General features: G+C 34.1%; 1 protein-coding gene across 1 annotated transcript in view; it reads right to left on the bottom strand.

Annotated features, from left to right (window-relative positions):
- Eys (eyes shut homolog) overlaps window positions 1–20,909 on the bottom strand; it is a 1,705,088-nt gene that overhangs the window by 1,247,418 nt on the left and 436,761 nt on the right.

Raw genomic sequence — 20,909 nt, 5'->3', positions numbered from 1 at the left:
AGCCCAGAGTCAATAGCAAGAGAAAGGAAGACACACAAGAATTGGTAGTCTTTAAAAACATTTTACTTATATATTTTCAAATAGCATCTATTTTTAATGCAGACAATTAAGAAATATATAAGTAGAGTTTTAAACAAATTATTGTGATGAGTCAATTAATACTTTTTTGTATGTTATACATGGAATTATATATATTAAGAAATTAAATTAAAACTGTGTGCCATACAATATGTCATTAAGACATTGTGGAGTCCCATCAACCATAATGATAATTAAAATATGTTTATAATTAGAATTCAGGTGTGGACACTAATGCATATTGGCAAGTAACAAACAACTAGACTCACATTAACTTTCATCATAGCTGTTATATAATTATATAATTACTTATTATATAATAAGTAGATGAGTGATTACTTATTTTTAAAGCAAATAACAAAAAAGGGATAACTGAATTATCAAAGAATCTGAAAGACAGAAATTGTTCTTAAAATAAACTGTGTTTTATTGTAGATAAATATGTTGATCATTTTGGCTAAAAAAAAATAGCAAATGATCTATGTGCCATAAGAAAACCTGGGTAATTAAATTGGATATTCAGGAAAAATGGACATCACAAAAAATAATTGTTTAAGCACATAAAGCAAAGAAACAAAAAAATGGGAATTTTTTTCCTACCTTTAAGTTGCTAATTAAGTGGCTGAGTGATAATTAATAACCATTTTATTGAGATATATGCTAAGCATATTATCCTGCACTAATGGTTCTTGATTTATACTAGAAAATCCAGTCACTGCATTTATATTAGTTTTGTTTATAAATATTATGTAGATGACTTTCTATTGAAATGAGTTTTTATAATATTATTTTCACTATTTAGTCATTGACTAAAGGCCTATGCAATAATATATTTTAAAGGAGGTAAGATAAGGCAAAAGAAGGTGGACTCTTCCAGCTCACGTTTTCCTCATCATACCTTTTAGTTATATCCTGTTGCAATGCCATTTCATGTTTTTCCTGAGTCTCAGAAAAAGAAATAATTACTTCCACATAAAAATCTGAGTTTAAATACTCTATGTCTCTTGTTTTTCCTCTTTTTTTCCTTTTCATACTTACATGTTTTTCTTTTCTTCCTTATTCTTTTCCCTGTATAAATTTATATTATTTCATCATGAAGAAGTGTGTGTGTGTGTGTGTGTGTGTGTGTGTATGTGTGTGTGTGTGTGTGTGTGTGAGAGAGAGAGAGATATGAGCTAAAATAATAATTTGAAATATCATTTAAAACAACACTTTCTCATGCCTATAAATAACTACTTTTAATATTCTACAATTTAAAATCGATTGTAAAAATAGTTAATTCTGACAACCAGAAATAAGAGCTGCATCTCATTAAATTTCCTCATTTTCTACAATTGCAATGAACAAAAATATAAACAAATTTGTCAGAAGAGCAGCACTTAGCGGAAACAATTCACATTGTATTTGATGTTCAAGGGAAGCTAACTAGTTTTATATATGTGGACCTTCCTATTGCTATGTCATGTTCTAAATTAGATTGCTTTACAAATATTACAACAGTGACTGACTGAGGGAACTCACCGTCACAGCAATATCTGTGTAGGCCAGGACTGGAACTGCACTCACTGACAATGATCTCGCAGGGTGGACCTGCAAAGCTTTTCCCACACTGGCACTGGAACCCAAGGGGAAATGTTCCCAGATCCATTTTCTCACTAAATGCAGCTCCATTCTCACAAGGGTTGCTAGCCTCACAAGGCCCAGATTCACAGTGCAAACCTGGAAAGGAATGCGTCCAAGTGTCAGTGCTTATCTGATGAACCAATTCCTGCAAATGCTGTCATCTGCCTGGCAGATTTCTGCATAAATGTATTCAATTTACTCACTGTGCAGTGACTTATAATTCTCCTCCACATTCTTTCTCTCTCTCTCTCTGTCTCTCTCTCCCCATTACAATTTAAGTAATGTTATTTATGATTTCTATGCTTCATCTAACAAAGTACCAGCAGAAAGCAATGTTAAGTGACAGCACTTTAAAAATACCAGTTTTAAAAATACTACTTTTTTAATATTCCCCACGTCTTGTTCAACAATGTTCTCCGAAGACACTGCAATTATGAAAGTACATTATTAATGATTTCATGCTCCCATGTTTTCTTCCTGGTGCCCCAGGGATTGCTATCACTACAAGTTTTGCTTAATGGATTTGTTGCTGTTCCCCAAACAAATAAACACCAAATAAGAGTACTGAAATAAGCTTTTGAGCTTAACAGAAACACCTCACTCCTGAAATTAAGATTTATGTTTTATCATAAAAGTAACTAGATAAAGAGATTGCCATTGTATGAAATACACACGAATATTTAGAGATAAGAAACAGGATGACTGACCCAAGAGGATCCATATCAAACAGATATAAAGCATAACCAGAACCAACTAGTCTATCAAGCAAAATGTTATTAAGGTGTCTATTTTCAAGACATAGTAAAAAAAAAGATTTAGAAGATAAGCCATTGGGGAAGTATGCCAATAATAGCATTCATTCATTAAAATATTAACCAAATATGTATAAACAGAGGTTTAAAGCAACTGTCTACATTTGAGGAAGCAATGTCCACTTATAATTAAATCTTTAAGCTGCTCAGATTTCCTAAGTAATTTCCCAACTACAGGGATGAGGGGATAATGTACAGTATCAGGGTAAGAGATGAAGTTTTCAAACGTCATAAGAACAATGATAGTTTGAGAAATTAAAAAACTTCAGGATCCTTATAATTCTTCCAACTATGATGACAAGAGAAAAAGGTAAAAATCTCCACCTAGAAGCTGTTTAAAATGTCAGCAATGTGTAAAGGAATCATGAATCAACAGAATATAATATTCATAAAATAAGAAAGAAAATCTGTGCCAAATTTAACAGACCCTCAGATTTTTAATTTCCAACTATGGCAAGAAGAAAAAACAAGAAAAAACGCAAGTATACTTTTAAGTATTAATTTTTACAAATAAAGGTTTTCTTCAATAAATAGATTAATAAGTGCTACTTTTGTAGCAACTATTTTAAGTAAGTATTAAGAATTCAAATGTGCACAAGACCTCTTCCTTGTAATTAAATTCTGAGATTGAAATACATGGCATATTATAGTTATTTGAATACTATGTCATCATAATGAAATTATGGTTTTTTTTGTAAAATTAGGGAAATTGCATTGTACAAACATCAGCCAATATGCATAAAGAAATAAATTGTTCTTAACAAAAATTTGTCATTCATATCCTTTTTTTATAATCACCTATGCTTAGTATTTATTTTTGAGGCTAGTTATTATTATTATTTTTTTTTGCTAGTGGGAAGTTAATTTAACTGTCACTTCATAAATGTTTTTATGACATAATATAACATAAAGCTGAATAATAATTTATACTCATATTTTATAACACATTCATGAGATATTTTATTTTGCAGAACATGCATTAACTCCATCTACCTCCATACCCTGATGATTTGTGTATTCACTATACAAATATGTTGAGAGTCCCATTTTGTGTCAAGTACTGTGGTAGATGGTAGGGTCATAAATAGTTAGGAATTCAAATCATTGAAGTGTAGAAGGGGGTAAATGTGGTTAATTTCTCATGCTAAGTAGTTACTGTGGTGGGAAGAATTACAATATGGCCAGCAAAATCCCCACCACCAGTGTGTCTGCCCTGTGAAACTCCCCTTACTTAAATGTGGGTGAGATGTGTGAATACCATAGAGTATTATGCCATGATTATGTTCCATGGTATTGAAGAATAGATTTGGGGATATAATTAAAGTCCCCAATCAAAATAGAGATATTCAAATGAAAGAATAACCTGGGATCGTTTTACCAAATCAGGTGAAACATTAAGTCACATGTATTCTCTTGCTGTTCTTGAAAAAGCAAAATGAAGCTGCATAGAGTATCATAGTTGCTGAAAAGACTCCAGGAGACCCCCATTTTGAAAGCAAGACCAGAGTCTTAAAAGTACATAGAACTAATTCTACCAAAAACCAGGAAGAGGAACTCTGGCCTTAGCTCACAGGCGTGACTGACATCTTGGTTTGTGAGACCATGAACAGACAGCACAGGTAAGTCATGTATAAACTTCTGACTTTCAGAAATTATGAAACAAAAGAATATGAGTTGTTTCAAGTCTCCAAGCTCATGACAACTTTCTATATAGCAGAGAAAATGAATACAGTCAAATATAAGGATGACTAAAGCATCTTAAGTAGCACTTGAAAAGCTTCCTGAATTAGATGACATTTAAAATGAAGCCTAAATAATTAGCATACATTGTCAAGGTTAAGCATGAAAGATACCTAAGGGAAACAGAGGGATCTTTGTACAGAGAAAGTTCAGAAAATAAAGAACAAAACAATATGAATGGAACCCAGGACTTAGGAAGGAGGAAGCACTTTACTACATTTCACTGACTCCAACATGCCACTGGTTTTAAGGGAGCTTTATTTCCTGTACAAGTATGGGCAATGTGGTAGACTGAATACCTTTCCAAATTACCTTGTCTCTCTCCAAGTGGAAAGTATCTAGGTCCTAATGCTTGGAGACTAATGAATATTACTTTGTTTGGAATATAAAAATTCATAGATGTGATTAAGGTAAGAATCTTCATATGGTGATATTATCCTGGTTTATTTGGGTGGGACTGAAATGTAATCATAAGGGCATTTCAAGGTTCCTTAATAAAAGGAAGACAAGAAGTTAAAAAGAAGAAGGAGATAATATTATGAAAGCAATGCTCTGGATAGACAGAAGGAAAGGGTCATGAGCCCAGGAATACGGGCAGTCTCTAGGAGCTGGAAGAGGCAAGACAATAGATATCTTAGGAAGGAATGCAGTATTGCAGCAACTTAGTTTAGACTTCTGGCCTCCAAGGCTATAAAGTAATAAATCTGTGTAGTTTACCTTCTGTGAATTAGTCACAGCAGTCATAGAAAAGTAATGCAATAAACAGAAGCCACAAGATAAATTCTGACAAAATGATAAATGCATCATTTTGTGAAAATGCATACTGATTTAAAAGATGTCAATATTAACATATGATATGTTTGTCATTATGCTTACATGAGATAAAAAAGAGGATGTGTTAAATTAAATTTCCTAATTTGAAATGATTTCTGTGAAGGTTGGGCAAGACCATAATAGACTTTGTGATCCACAGGATCTGTGCACTTTGAAACACTGTTGAAAGCTTTCTAAAAATAGTATTAAGTTCAGTTGTCCTCCTTATACTGAGAATCCCATTGCATTTCCAAGTTGTATTTAAAAAATACATAATGTTTCTTTCCTTCCCTGAGGTTTTATTTTGCTAAAAACTATATTCTCTTAAAATTGAGAAAGTAAGATAATATACATTTTATTTGCATATATATGTGGTAGGAAACATTAAAAGCCTGTTTTCATTAGTTTCTTTTTACAACAAAGTCATCAATTCAGCAAAACACAATGATAAGATTCCAACTGAAATTGTACTGATACTAGAAGTATTCATTTAACGGAACTATTTTTCCTCTAATTGAAATTCCCATCTATCAAATTAGCATATTATTTTCAAGTTTATGAATCATTTTAGTATTCAGTTCCTTGATAATGTTAAAATTCTTAAAGAAAAGACTTCAAAAACTCAAAGTGGATGTGGATGCTTATAAAAATTGAAAAAGCTAAACATAAGAGCATATTAACCTAGTATTTTGAACTTTTTCTGCATGATTATTTATGTAAACCTAGAGAAAAAAATGCTGTTAGAAACTTTAAGCCACAGCAGAATTCAGATATTTTAAAAACAGGATAATTTTAAAAGCAAGTCAATAATAGACTTGAGGTTACATTTCTGCATGGAGGAAGTTCTATAAAAGTTGTATATGACAGGAATAAAAGCATGATGGCATCCACCACAAAGATAAGGGATGTGGAAGATGCAATGCACAGCTTCTATAATCTGCATCAACAATATCAACAAAAAATGAAGGATTGGACTACACAGCATCTGCCTCTGCAGTGTGATCCGGGGATCTACACCAGGCTAGCAGAATCATTCTTTATGAAGCATACCTCAAAATATTAAAGATGTGTTCTAAATCTCTTTATATCCTCATAAAATCCATCATGAATCTATTACACTTTATTGTTGGTGGTGTTTTACTAAAAGGAGGAATCAGCTGATTCTGCTTATCTTTAATGGACATTAAGTGGTAATGGATATTAGTGGACATTTTGTGCTTTGTAAAAGACCACATATGGCTGTTACCATGTATTATGCAGAAATTTGACATAGACCAATAAATCCTGAGCAGTGATTTTGTTTTGTTTTGCTTTTTGTTGTTTTTTTTTTATTGGGTTTTTAAGTTAATTTGTTCTAATTAGTTATACATGACAGTAGAATGCATTTTGATGTATTGTATACATAGGGAGCATAACTTCTCATTCCTCTGACTGAACATGGTGCAGAGTCACACCATTCATGTAATCATACATATGTACACAGGGTAATCATGTCTGTTTGAATAATGATTTTTACCAAGTGGTGCTACTTTTCCATCTGCTTCTCCTTCTAGATTGACATTTATGTAAGGATTTGATTTCTTCTCAAAGTTAGCAATGTTCAGTAGACAGAAAGAATGCAAATAATCATATTTCCATTTGTAATATTTAGAAAATGATTTATTAATTGGAAAGCTTATAGATGCATTTTATAAATTTTGGTCATAAATTTATATCTATAAGATTTATTTTTTATTTATTTGACTTTGATGAAACCAATTGCCTTTCCATGGTGAATTCTAGCATACAAAGTCAACTATTTTCATTTCATTTTATAATTTTTTCTTCCGAGGATTTTAATTTTCTTCAGAAAGTATATACCTTCAAGTGGGAAAAAATAAAATATTAATATACATGATATGTTCTTCCTGTACCTGATTAAATATATAACACCCACAATTTATTATCACTATTACAAATACAATATGTTGTAAATAGCTCAAGGAAGACAATGAAGGCGTTCGTCCAGGTTGTCTGATGAGCTGGACTAGTTTTCTAATCTGATCCTTGGGTTCTCCTGCTGAACTTAAATAATTTTATGGAACTTCAAAGTTCATATCAAACCATGCCTTTTCATGTCCATGAAAGAGCATGATATAAATGTCACTCAAAATCCATGCCTGAACACAGATGAAAATCAAGAATGTGTAAGCTACAAAATGGCTTTAGCTCCTTTCTACCTTTTCTGCTGCTACTCTACCAATTACAGATGTAGGCTGATCTGTTTCTTCCATCTTCTAGATAATAATGCAGAATAAAAGGCCAAATATCTTGGAACCATTTCCCAAAGTCACTAAACACAAACCTGAATCCATCAAGCCTGCATCGAAAAACCTCACCAAAACACCCTCCAAGTTCTCCTTGGTATGTCATTTCCTCATTGCATGGAACCAATAAACTCAAAGTTTTTCAACTACAGATGTGTTTCTTCTGGTTTTTAGCTGAGTGACATCAGTATAAGATACTTCTTTAAATTACAAATCAGAGATCACTTGTATTCACCTTTCCAAGATCAGAAAAGTTTACTATTCTCCCAGAAATGTGTAATATACTTATGTATTAGTTTGCTAGGGCATCTATGATTACAAGCTGGCTGGCTTAACCAACAAGCATTTATTTTTTTCACAGTTCTGTAGACTATAAATTCTGAGAAAAAGTCTTGACAAGTTTGGTTCTTTTTGAAGTCCGAGAGGGTGAATCTGTTCATGTCTCTACCTTGGCATCAATATCTTGACAGCAATCTTTCGCATTTCATGTGCATTAACCATAGTTCTCTAGATGAAGAGAGAGAGAGAGAGAGAGAGAGAGAGAGAGAGAGAGAGAGGGAGAGAGAGAGAGAGAAAGAGATTTGGAGGAACAAGTAGCTGCTCAGTGCATGAAGCTGGAGCCTCAGAACAAGAGCAACAAACAATGCAGCCTCTGTCCAAGACTAAAGGCCCAGAAACTCCTGGAGAATTGATGGTGACCATCCACATTGACAGAGTGAAGGAGCTGAAGTCAAAGTACACAGGTGATGTCAGCAGCAAAAATCATGTCCACTCAAAAAACATGAAGCTCCCTTCTTCTGCCTTTTATTCTGTTTGGACCCCAAATCTATTAAACAGTGCAGCCCACATTCATGGAAAGTCTCCCCCATAGTTTGCTATCCCACATGCTGAATGTCTCTAGAAACACCCTCATGAACACACCCAGAGGCTCACAATTCTAGTTGTTTCTGAGTCATCTCTCAATTCAATCAAATTGACTGTCCAGATTAACCATTACACCTTGGTTTGCAGAAGCATCATCACAATCCCCACCTCCATCCTCACATGGAGGTTTCCCTCAATTCATTTTTGTGTCCAGATTTTTCCATTTGATAAAGACACCAATCATACTGGGTTAGGGGCCCTCCTGCTCCAGTACAAGTAAATTTTAGTTTAACTAATTACATCTTAAATGATCCTATATCTAAATAAATTCACATTGTAAAATATTGGTGGGTTAATATCAACATGTAGTTTTGGAAGACACAATTCAACCATTGACAGTGTGTTTTGATGATTGAAGCACGGGACTTTTTCTATTTATATGGACTTTTAAGGCCACACTTTGATAATTCTCTACTGAAACTGTGCCATTGAGAATTTGTTTCCCCTAAGCTAATCTTTCAACATGCCTTTCTGCTTTCTCCATACAAGATGTTTTTTGTCACACTTGTTCTTACAGAACATTTTGTTTCACCTTTGTGCATTTGCTGGCTATTCATTTGGTAGTTCTGAGTTTTATTTTTTCCAAAAAGGTAAATAAAACTGAGCTTTTTGCAATATGAACTTATTTTGTTCAAAATCATAGATACAAAAATGAAACTGAACTTTCTGTGTTGTATTCTTTTGAGTTGAAAATAAAAATAAACCTTCTGAGATTAGCTTGCAGCATCCAAAATCAGTAAATAAAATAAAGTGGCATATAGGTAAAATAACATGAGTCCAAAGACTAGATAGCTTTTTTTGTTCAACCTAATTATTTCTGTATTAAATTTTATTTTGAAATACCAGAATTTTAGATTCAGATAAACCCACTGACAATGATGTGAGACTAATAGGAAAAAATTTAATACTTCATACTCTCATGTTTATGAACCTAGGTACAACACAGATGCACAGACTAAATTCTGTAACTCTCTTGTTTGTATTCCTTACTTCTTTCAAATTAAGTGCCAAATTAATCATCATATCTCAAACCACCCTCACTATTTAAGGAGACGTGTTATGGTTTGGATATGTGATGTTCCAGAAAACTCCTGTGTGAGACAATGCAAGTAAGTTTAGAGGTGAAATGATTAGATTGTGAAAGCCTTAACCTAAATCAGTGTGTTAATCCACTTATAGGAAGGATGATGTAATAAAAAAAATTAAGACATAGAGGAAAATAGTACCAAAATGACAGGAATTAATTCTGCATTATCAGTAATTATGCTAAGTGAAAGGAGGCAGTCATAAAAGACCTCATATCATGTGGTTCCATTTATAGTAAATATTTGGCAAATGTATAGAGGAATGAAGTGGATTAGTGACTGACTAGAGTTAGGAGGAAGGAGGAAGAGAGTCACTTCTAATGATTATGAGCTTTCTTTTGTGATGATGGTTCTTAGATTATAGTGATTGTGTGCCAAAATACACTGCATAGTTTAATTTGAACAAGGGAATTTTATAGCATATGAGTTATAATTAATAAAGCTATTAAAATATTATAGAAAGTATTTTAATAATATTAGCTAATATTCTGTTTAGTCTTGGTTGGTCTTGCTATATTCACTACTTGACTCAGGGTAAGATTACATATCACATAAACAAAGAATTCAGTTGAATTTCTGAATTTTTTTTTTCTTTTCCATTGGAGATTGTATAATAGTCGAAAAATAAAGATATTTTGAATGTGAAAAGCAAGACTTCTGAGAAGAAATTAAACTCTTTTTGTTGTAGTGGGTACTTTAGTCTTGTGGTTGTTAGTGCAATGATGGTAGCAGATGGTCTGCCACTAAAGTAGATTTTTATCCAAAAAAGAAAAGAAGAGAAAGAAGAGAAAAAAAGATCATAGTCTTCATAATTTTTAGGAAGTAAGAGAATTTGATAACAAAGAATCAGCCTGGATTTTCCAGGGCCAGTTTCCAGTTTTAAAGCCAGTTGAGGTATCATGGGTAGACGTGGGAATTCCCCAGATAAACTTCCAAGGACAGAGTAGACCCAAGTTTGTTGGCAGTCTGGAATTATAAGAAAAGCATTACAATGTGTGTATGCACCCTGTATTAGTCAGTGTTCTCTAAAGGAACAGAATCAACAAGATATATGATTGTAAAAAGGGGATTTATTAGATTGGCTGGAGAACTGGAAGAACCAGTAGCTGCACAGTCCAAGAGGCAGAAGCCCCATAACAAGAGGGATCAACAGTGCTACCCTAGTCTGAGACCAAGGCTTCTGGAAACTAACTGGGGAATCACGGGCAGAGTCTGCTTTGGAAGAAGCCAAGTCCTATATATCCTTAGAAAATCGAAGCAGCAATCGAGACCCCATTCAAGTTGAGCTTCCATCCGCATCTGTTTCCTTGTTCTTCCAACTTTTATTCCATCCAAGGTACCATCTTATTGGGTTGTCCTGTCCACCCTTAGGGAGGGTCTCCACTTCAGTTCATTATCCTATATTCCAAGCATTCCTAGACAGGCTGTCATTGACACACCAGAAGCCTCTTAATCATTAACAACTCTTAATCCAATTGAGTTGATAATTCAAATTCACCATTATACACCCATAGCACAATGAACCAATAAAGTAGTAATGGCAATCAGGCATTCAAAACTCAGAGAAGATAATGTACCATTGTGGTCTACTCAGTTTCTCACTGGCAGAAAGATAACATCATTTCTAAATTTTTGGAGTTGGTCCAAAAGTTTTCCAGGAAATGTTTTTCCCATATGGGTAAAAGGATTCTCTAGCAGAGATAGGAAGAATTAAAGCCATAATCCTGATGACCCAGGAGATTTGTAAGATAGATTTAGCATCATGGAAAGCTAAGGTAGAGACAGTGTAGAGGTAGGGGGTGAGGTGAGATTGATATAGTGAGAAAATCATGTTACAGTTATTCTCATCTTAAAGATGAGAATAGACCACCATTTTCACCAATATTTGCTCACAGTAGAGGATACTATCAGGGACAAAGAGAATAAACAGATCAAGGACAATGAAGAATTGTATTAGAAGATGGGGAAACATCACCACTGCTAGGGTACCTTGCACAATATTGGCGGTGAAATGTAACTCAGTTAAAAACACGATAAAGTATTCTGTTCATGAGTGGAACAGTATGTACTTATCAGGGAACACATTCTAGGAGTTGAGCCTCACTGTCTGCCTAGTCGTTTTCCCAAGGCCATCTCTTAATGACACTGACAGGGTTAAAGTTTTCAAGATGCTCCTACAAAAAGAAGGCATTTCAATTTGAACATGTTATATTGTAGTCTAATAAATTAAATGATCTCAAGTAAAATAGGTCGGTGAGGTTAAAAGTCTGAAGCATGGCATGAATCATGTCTAGAATGAAGAGGTCTCCTTTTGCTACCCCACTAGGCCCTCTTCTATAAACAGAAACATACCTCAGCGCCACCCCCTAATTGACTTGCTTTGTCATCACATTTGACAAAATTATTGTCAAACTTTGAGAACAGTCATGCATGTAATCTGTAGCTTCTATAATCTTTTATCAGGATAAACAAAAGATAATTAAAGATACCTATATAATGAAAATATTTTTCGGTGTTCACTGGTTTAGGGAGTTTGGATTCACTAAGGAGTTACATCAAGTCAATAATGCACGTCACTTCCTGGAACAGATTTAGGTCATACTCACAACAGTAAGTATTACTTAGTCCTTAAAATGCCCCAAGTACTGTTTTAAATGATTGCTATAGCCAACTTGTTTTGTCCTCACAAATCAAGTAGGAAGGGGTACTATTATCTACTTTTTAGGTGAGGAAGTAAGGCAGAGTGATGTCAGTAAAGGAGCCATGTTCCATCTAGGTAGACACCAGGGCACATTAATCAATGCCAGGGCAGTTCTTCTTCCCAGGCTCTTCAGTGTTTCAAAACTAGGTGTCTTTTTACTCTAAGGCATTGCAGGTATTTTTTCAGAAGTTAACTTAATATAAACATTCATTTTTGCTTTGTATTTCATCATTGAAATCCCCAAATTTTGAAAATAGGTTTTGATGAAGTGTTATTTTAATTAGCAAGAATCTATGCAAATAGCATCTTCACATGAGTTTTGAAAAAAAATATTTTGAAAAATTTTAATATTAAGATGTTGTTTCATAGTGGTCCAAACTGATTTGTTAAAAGATAATAAAAAGGGTTAGCTATATACCTACAGACTTTGGGTATTATCAGTCAAATGACTAATTTTTGGAAGTTCATGTCATTAATCCTCAACTAGAGTTATTAAAGAAGTGAACTTAGGTTAAAGCCTAAATTGAGTGAAATAGAAGCTGATAAATTCCTTATTTTTATGGCATGAAATTCTTTTTATGTATAAAAATTACTACATTTTGAGAAATATTAATATGTATTTAAATTTCCAAGAAAAATGCTTTTTTGAATATTTATATACTATTCAATAGAATTTTGAGCATTTTTGTACTCATTATAAAACTGAAAATCAGTATTTTATGCCCACAAAATGTACACTTGCAAACCATATTTAGTCAAAGCAAATGTTAAGAATTTTAAGTTCTTTCAAATCTATTACATTAAATATTTAAAGCATCAAATGTCAAAAATGGAGCAACTACATGTCACCTACTTAAAGTGTGGAAAAAGCATAATATCATAAGTTTTGAAATTTGAAACAAAGAAAGTATATTGGTTTTAAACAAATGGCTGTTAATGAATCAGTAAGATCAGATCATTTCCATAATAAGATATGCAAGATGGTGGCTTGGTTTCCTTGTCTATTTATCTTTAAGCACTTTATTAATATAAGTTATTCAAGTAAAAATATTTGAAAATCATCCAGAAAATACAGTTATTGCTCACAATATAAGACCAGTATTCTGGTAAAATAAAAAAAAAAAAAAACAGATAAGGAAAATAAAACAATTCCTGGCTTCATGCATCTTGAGTTTTAGATGGCAGAGCGTATATTTCAGTGTGTATTTTTAGGAAAATTTATAAAGGAAATACTAGGGAACAAAGAAAAGGTCATTATAAAAGACTACCTAGGAAAGTGACCCTTCAGTACAAGTCTCTGAAGATTATTCCACTGAGGCACACAAGATTTACTTTGAAAATTGTCAACACAAAATTCAGGACAGTTAAATTGTACTAAAAGTAGGTTAAATTGCCATATGTAGTTTTGTTATTCAATCTTCTGTCACTGTCTTTAATTATTAATAGTCATAACTTCTCTCTGAACATTCTGTAATACTTCAATCTCTTCCTAAAGAGGTTTTTACAAAAGATTTTTCACTTGTTTCATTCATGAAGTCTTACCATAGACTGTAATATGACTTGATGTATATCTCAACTCTAACCATTGTTGGTTTAATAAGTGAAACAAGGACATTATTAGGCAAATGTTATTTAATTCAGGTACTCAAATACCCTAGGCTGGATGGAACTTCACTATAGGCATTCTTAAGGAACAAAAATTAATAAAGAAGTTTCAGAGTTGGCACAAGGTATAAAAGTGACAGGGAAGAAATGCCTTTAAGGCAGAGAGGGCTCAGGAGCAAAGACACAGGGGCATGACAAAATCAAGATATAGCAGGGCATGTGTGCACAAAGGGATGGGCCACAAACAAAGCAGAGGATTTTTTTTTTTTTTAATGTGGATTCTTTCTCTCCCTGTGTCTGAAGTTCTCTTAGCTGAGCACAATACTGAAGTCTACCTAGCATTTTGGGAAACACTGTCAGGAAGCAAGGATTCATTCAATATCCCTGACTAACCATCAACACATGGTTTTGTTCCAGTCTTTCCTCCTGGCCTTTTTATGGTATTCTTTTCCCTGACAGTGAGCAACTGGTGTCCCAGTGTCTATAATCTATTTATTTACTTGTTCAATCCTTCTCTATATGTAGTTTCAGAGTTATTAACCCTAATCTGAATGTGAAAAAACACTTTCCCTCAAGAAGATAGCATTTATGTATAATTTTTTTTTTTTTAGTATTTATCTTACTGTTACCAATCAAAACTCTGTTTTCCAATGTTATTTAGTTCATTTTCATTTCTTCCCACCTAACGAAGTGAAGTTATGTCATGCTTTTCTAGTGAAGTTGCATTTATTCATGACAGTCTGCATTTGTGATTGTTTCATCCAAAACCATGGTTCATTTTGTGTTTAGTTTGTATACAGCAAATCTCACTCTGCAGACCTCTATTGATTTTGAAAAACACTATCTACAGACACAGTACTATATCAAAAACATTATAGCATCCTAAAAATTCTGTTGAATGTCCCATTAAAAATGATCAAATTCTCAATTATCTGGCAACCACTGATCTATCCTCTCCTGAAGTTTAGTTCTATCTTTTACTGAATACCAAGTGCTCAGGTTTCGATATAAGGTGCCTCCTTAAAGCTTCTGAAATGTTCAGAGTTGAAAAGATTGGATTGTGACAGCTGTAACCTAATTAGTCCATCCTAGTTTGAATGGACTAACTGGTAAGTATAGGCCCATGAGGGCAGGACTGGAGAAGGTGTGTCAGTAGTGGGAGTGACCTGCAGCACCTTCCCATTTCTCTCTCTGCTTCCTGGCTTCCATGAGTGACCAGCTTCCCCCTCACCATGTCCTTGGTCACAGAGCAATGGAATCAGCAGACCATGGGAAAAATAACTGAAACAGTGAGCCACAATGAACTCTGACTCCTCTAAATTCTTCCTGTCAGGTATTTTGGACACAGCAATAAAAAGCTGACTAACATGCCATGTAAATGGAATCATGTCACATGTCCTTTAGGGGATGGCTTCTTTAACATAACAAAAGTTTATCAGTACAATTTTAATAATTTTTTTTTAAATTGCTGAATTGTAAATCACTGTATGTTAGTACTATGATTTTTTTTATTTGTTCACCTGTAAAAAGCATGCTGGTTGTTCCCATTTTTTGGTAAGTGGCAATAAATGTATAAATGTACAATATGAAAATGTCCATATAGTTTTCCTGTGAATGAAGTCTTTAAATCAATTGAGTAAATACTTGAGAAACAGTTTCTATGGTAAGTATATGCTAATTAGTAATAAAATGCCAAGTTGTTTTCATAAGTTGCTTTGATATTTTGCAATGGTTACAGGTTGGGTTGTTCTGCTTCTCATAGTAACTGAGTATTATTATTTGGTTTTTGCTTGAAAATTTTAGCCATTCTCAGAGGTGTGTTCTGATAATGATGAAGTATTATGTTCAATTATTGTTAATTTTTTAAATTTAATATTAGAGTTCACAGAAAAATTTATAAATAGTACATAAACTTTATTCTAGTATTATATTTCATCATAACTCTGCTATATTTAGTTATATTGTCTTAATAGTTATATTGGATGAATTTCTATTTTGTTAAATATTTTATTATTTATATATTTTAATTTCTTTTTTTTTTTGAGACAATTAAGGGACAGTTTGAAATATGTTCCTTTGCCCATAAGCACTTCTGTGCATATTGTCTATTCTACAATGCTATTTCTTCTATCGTCACAGCACAATTGCCAAAATCAGCACCATTGATTGTAGTTCATAACAATGTATTGTATTCTTAAAAATTGCAGAGTAGATTTTAAGTATCTAAATCTTGATATTTTGCTTAACAGCATGGTAATTTTGTAAAATGTCCTTAAATTTTGGTTTATCTGATTTATTTTAAATTCAGGTTTTATTATACCTATGGAAGGAATACAACAGAAGTGATATGTAATCCTCAGTGCATGATGGACACCTTAAGTTAGTTTTTTCTAATATTGGGTCTATTATTCATATAAAAACTTATAATTTGTCTCTTCGAATTTAATAAACAACCTTGGTGTTATTTTGAAACTATGCAAACATCTATTTTCTCATAAATTTTCTGCTACTAGTGCTAGCAACCACTGATGATTTTCTAACTCCACCACTACTTTCATGCATTTGTTGATCTTCTGCTATAAAAAGGACTTTTCTCTTATGTGTCCCTGAGTGTGTGCCTGTTTTTATGTTCATTACATATTCATACGGAAATCAGCTAGTCAGCTGGTGGTCTAGTTCAATGGCAGAGGAGCTGCTTATCTAAGCAAGGTTCTGGGTTCAAGCCCAGCCCAGCTCCAACAAAACAAGCAAAAAAATAAAAATAAACAACCCTCTAAAACCAAAACAACAAAAAGGAATTGACGCATACATAATTACATTGTTCGGTAGATTATAATTCATAAAATTCATTATTTTAGTACTTAAAATGCTCTTTTATTTAACCAATGGAAGCCCTTTCAAGATATCCCCCATGTCCTTTTGATAAATTCTCATTTTTCTTTGCATATTTCTGCCTTTTCCCCTCCAGACTTAGAATTAATCTTCCCTCTAAAAAGCCACGGTTCATTTAAGTAGAGAGTGGTATTTAGAAATCAAGATCTTAGTGATGTGGTGCACTTAATTTTCAAGAGACAAAACCAGAAAATGTGTAGATATTGAATGTATAAGCACAAAGAATATGCACACACATATATTTTTATATTGAGAGACATACTAGATACATATGCAGACATAATTTATATGATAAACATATAAATTTAATCCTGATACATACAATTTCACCTGATGATTCAATAGCACTAAGCACATTCTGGTTGAGTACAATAAACACAGACATATCAAATGTATGTGTACATCTATTTTATTTTTTATGATAATCTATTAAAAATGATGAGTAAATACTCATAACTAATTTATAGACAGTATCTCAGGGTACCTTTTGATTCTCCTTCTAATATTTACAATTACCTTCTTCAACAGTGACAAATCTCTCAGCATTCACGGTGTAGTTACTGATTTTTTCAAGAATGGAACACACAGGAAAAATTTTAGAAATACTAACAAAACCACTGAAAAAAACTACACTAATAAAAAATCAATTTTAAATTCTATTTTTAGCTAAAATTTACATATAATACATGCATAAATATTGAATGTACCTCAGAAGGTATGTGTACTCTTTATAACCCACACTCAATTTAATTATAGAACATTTCCGGATCAAAGATGGCGGCCTAGAGGGAGACTGCACCCCCAGTCGCTCCAGAACCCTGGAGTTAAGAAGGGGAGGCATTGAGAGACTCGGACTGAAATAGAGCCACGGGTGAGTCTGCCCACTGGGTAAAGCTCGGCCCGGGTGGCAGGCCCAGATAGAGGTGGCTTATCGGAGCCGGGCAGGGCAGCTAGAGTCATTCACAGGCAGCCCTGCGCACTCCGGCATGGGCCCCGCCCACACAGCCAGCTTCTCCAGGTTCTCGGAACGGAACTGGCCCACTAGTGAGAGCCTTTCTCACCTCTTTCTGAGGTGAGTCTGCCCACTGGGTAAAGCTCGGCCCGGGTGGCAGGCCCAGATAGAGGTGGCTTATTGGAGCCGGGCAGGGCAGCTAGAGTCTTCCCAAGGTAGCCTTCCACACTCCGGCAGTGGGCTCCTCCCACACGGCCAGCTGCACGGCGCAGGCCCACAGTGAGAGCATTTCCGCACAGAGCCAGTTGCAAACCGTGGAACCAGTAGGGGGCTAGGGGCAGTTTTCTTCGGATGAGCTGTTTTATCAGATTCCTCCAAGACATCAGGCTACTGAAGGCTGGGAGGTGATACACTGGAAATCTACCGGGACACTATAAGCCAGTAGCGGAAAACTGCAATATCTCAGGGTCCCACTGACAACTGACCAATATGAGAAAACAAGGGAAGAAAATGTCCCAAACAAACCTAGATACTACATCAATAAAACCCAATGACAGCACAGCAGAAGAAATGTCAGAAAGGGAGTTCAGAATGTATGTAATTAAAACGATCAGGGAAGCTAATGAGGAGATGAAAGAGCAAATGCAGGCATTGAAGGAGGAGATAAAAGAGCAAATGCAGGCATTAAATGATCGCACCAATCAACAGTTAAAAGACCAAATACGGGAAGCAAGAGATCATTTCAATAAAGAGTTAGAGATACTGAAAAAAAAGCAAACTGAAATCCTTGAAATGAAGGAAACAATAAACCAAGTTAAAAACTCCATAGAAAGCATAACCAATAGGATAGAACACCTGGAAGACAGAACCTCAGACATTGAAGACAAATTATTTAATCTTGAAAGCAAAGTTGGCCAAACAGAAAAGATGGTAAGAAATCATGAACAGAATCTACAAGAATTATGGGATATCATGAAAAGGCCAAATTTAAGAATTATTGGGATTGAGGAAGGCTTAGAGAAACAAACCAAAGGAATGAACAATCTATTCAATGAAATAATAAGAGAAAATTTCCCAAATCTGAAGAATGAAATGGAAAACCAAGTACAAGAGGCTTATAGAACTCCAAACATACAAAATTACAACAGACCCACACCAAGGCACATTATTATGAAAATACCTAACATACAAAATAAAGACAGAATTTTAAAGGCCGCGAGAGAAAAGAATCAAATTACATTCAGAGGGAAACCAATAAGAATATCAGCAGATTTTTCAATCCAGACCCTAAAAGCTAGAAGGGCCTGGAACAACATATACCAAGCCCTGAAAGAAAACGGATGCCAACCAAGAATCTTATACCCAGCAAAACTTACCTTCAAATTTGACGATGAAATAAGATCCTTCCATGATAAACAAAAGCTAAAGGAATTTACAAAAAGAAAGCCAGCATTACAGAACATTCTCAGCAAAATATTCCATGAGGAAGAGATGAAAAACAATGATGCAAATCAGCAACAGGAGGCACTAGCCTAAAGGAATAGCCAAATAAAGGAGAAACCAAATCATGTCAAAAACAAATATGAGTCAATTGACTGGGAATACAAATCATATCACAATAATAACCCTGAATGTTAATGGCCTGAATTCATCAATCAAAAGACACAGACTGGCAGATTGGATTAAAAAGAAAAATCCAACAATATGCTGCCTGCAAGAGACTCACCTCATAGAAAGAGACACCCATAGACTAAAGTGAAAGGATGGGGAAAAACATACCATGCACACGGACACAGCAAAAGAGCTGGAGTATCCATCCTCATCTCAGATAATGTGGACTTCAAACCAAAACTAGTCAGAAGGGATAAAGAAGGACATTACATGCTGCTTAAGGGAAGCATAAATCAGCAAGACATAACAATCATAAATATCTATGCCCCGAACATTGGCTCATCCACGTACGTCAAACAAATCCTTCTCAATTCCAGAAATCAAATAGACCACAACACAATCATACTAGGCGATTTTAACACACCTCTCTCACCACTGGATAGATCGTCCAAACAAAAATTGAATAAAGAAACTATAGATCTCGACAACACAATCAGCAATTTAGACTTAACGGACATATATAGAATATACCATCCAACAAAGAACGAATACACTTTCTTCTCAGCAGCACATGGATCCTTCTCTAAAATAGACCATATTTTATGCCACAAAGCTACTGTTAGCAAATACAAGAAGATAGAGATACTACCTTGTACTCTATCATATCATAATGGATTGAAATTAGAAATAAATGACAGAATAAAAAACAGAAACTTCTCCAATACCTGGAGACTAAATAATACACTATTATATGATGAATGGATAACAGAAGACATCAGGAGGGAAATAAAAAAAATTCTTAGAAGTAAACGAGAACAAAGACACATCATATCAAAATCTCTGGGACACTATGAAAGCAGTACTTCGAGGAAGATTTATTTCATGGGGTGCATTCAAAAAAAGAAGTAGAAATCAACAAATAAACAACTTAACACTACAGCTCAAAGCACTAGAAAAAGAAGAGCAGACCAATACCAAAAGTAGTAGAAGACAGGAAATAGTTAAAATCAGAGCCGAAATCAACGAAATCGAAACAAAAGAAACAATTGGAAAAATTAACAAAATAAATAGTTGGTTCTTTGAAAAAATAAATAAAATTGATAAACCCTTAGCCACACTAACAAAGAGAAAGAGGGAGAAAACTCAAATTACTAAAATTCGGAATGAACAAGAAACATCACAACAGACACGAGTGAAATAAAAAGCATAATTAGAAGCTATTTCGAAAATCTATACTCCAACAAAACAGAAAACCTTGAAGACATCAACAAATTTCTAGAGACATATGAACTACCTAAACTGAACGAGGAGGACATACACAACTTAAATAAACTAATTTCAAGCAATGAAATAGAAGAGGTCATCAAAAGCCTACCAACAAAGAAAAGTCCAGGACCAGATGGGTTCTCAGCCGAGTTCTACAAAACTTTAAAGAAGAGCTCATTCCAATACTCCTCAAACTATTCCATGAAATAGAAGAGGAGGGAACCCTACCAAACTCGTTCTATGAAGCCAATATCACCCTGATACCTAAACCAGACAGAGACACATCGAGGAAAGAAAATTTCAGACCAATATCCTTAATGAACATCGATGCAAAAATTCTCAACAAAATTTTAGCAAATCGCATACAAATATATATTAAAAAGATAGTGCACCACGACCAAGTGGGTTTTATCCCAGGGATGCAAGGTTGGTTCAACATTCGGAGATCAATAAATGTCATTCACCATATCAACAGACTTAAAGTTAAGAATCACATGATTA

This window comes from Sciurus carolinensis, chromosome 7 (genome assembly GCF_902686445.1).
Source record: "Sciurus carolinensis chromosome 7, mSciCar1.2, whole genome shotgun sequence".
Lineage (NCBI taxonomy): Eukaryota > Metazoa > Chordata > Mammalia > Rodentia > Sciuridae > Sciurus > Sciurus carolinensis.
Note: the sequence above shows the minus strand (reverse complement) of the source record. Positions and strands in the feature narration are given on the sequence as shown.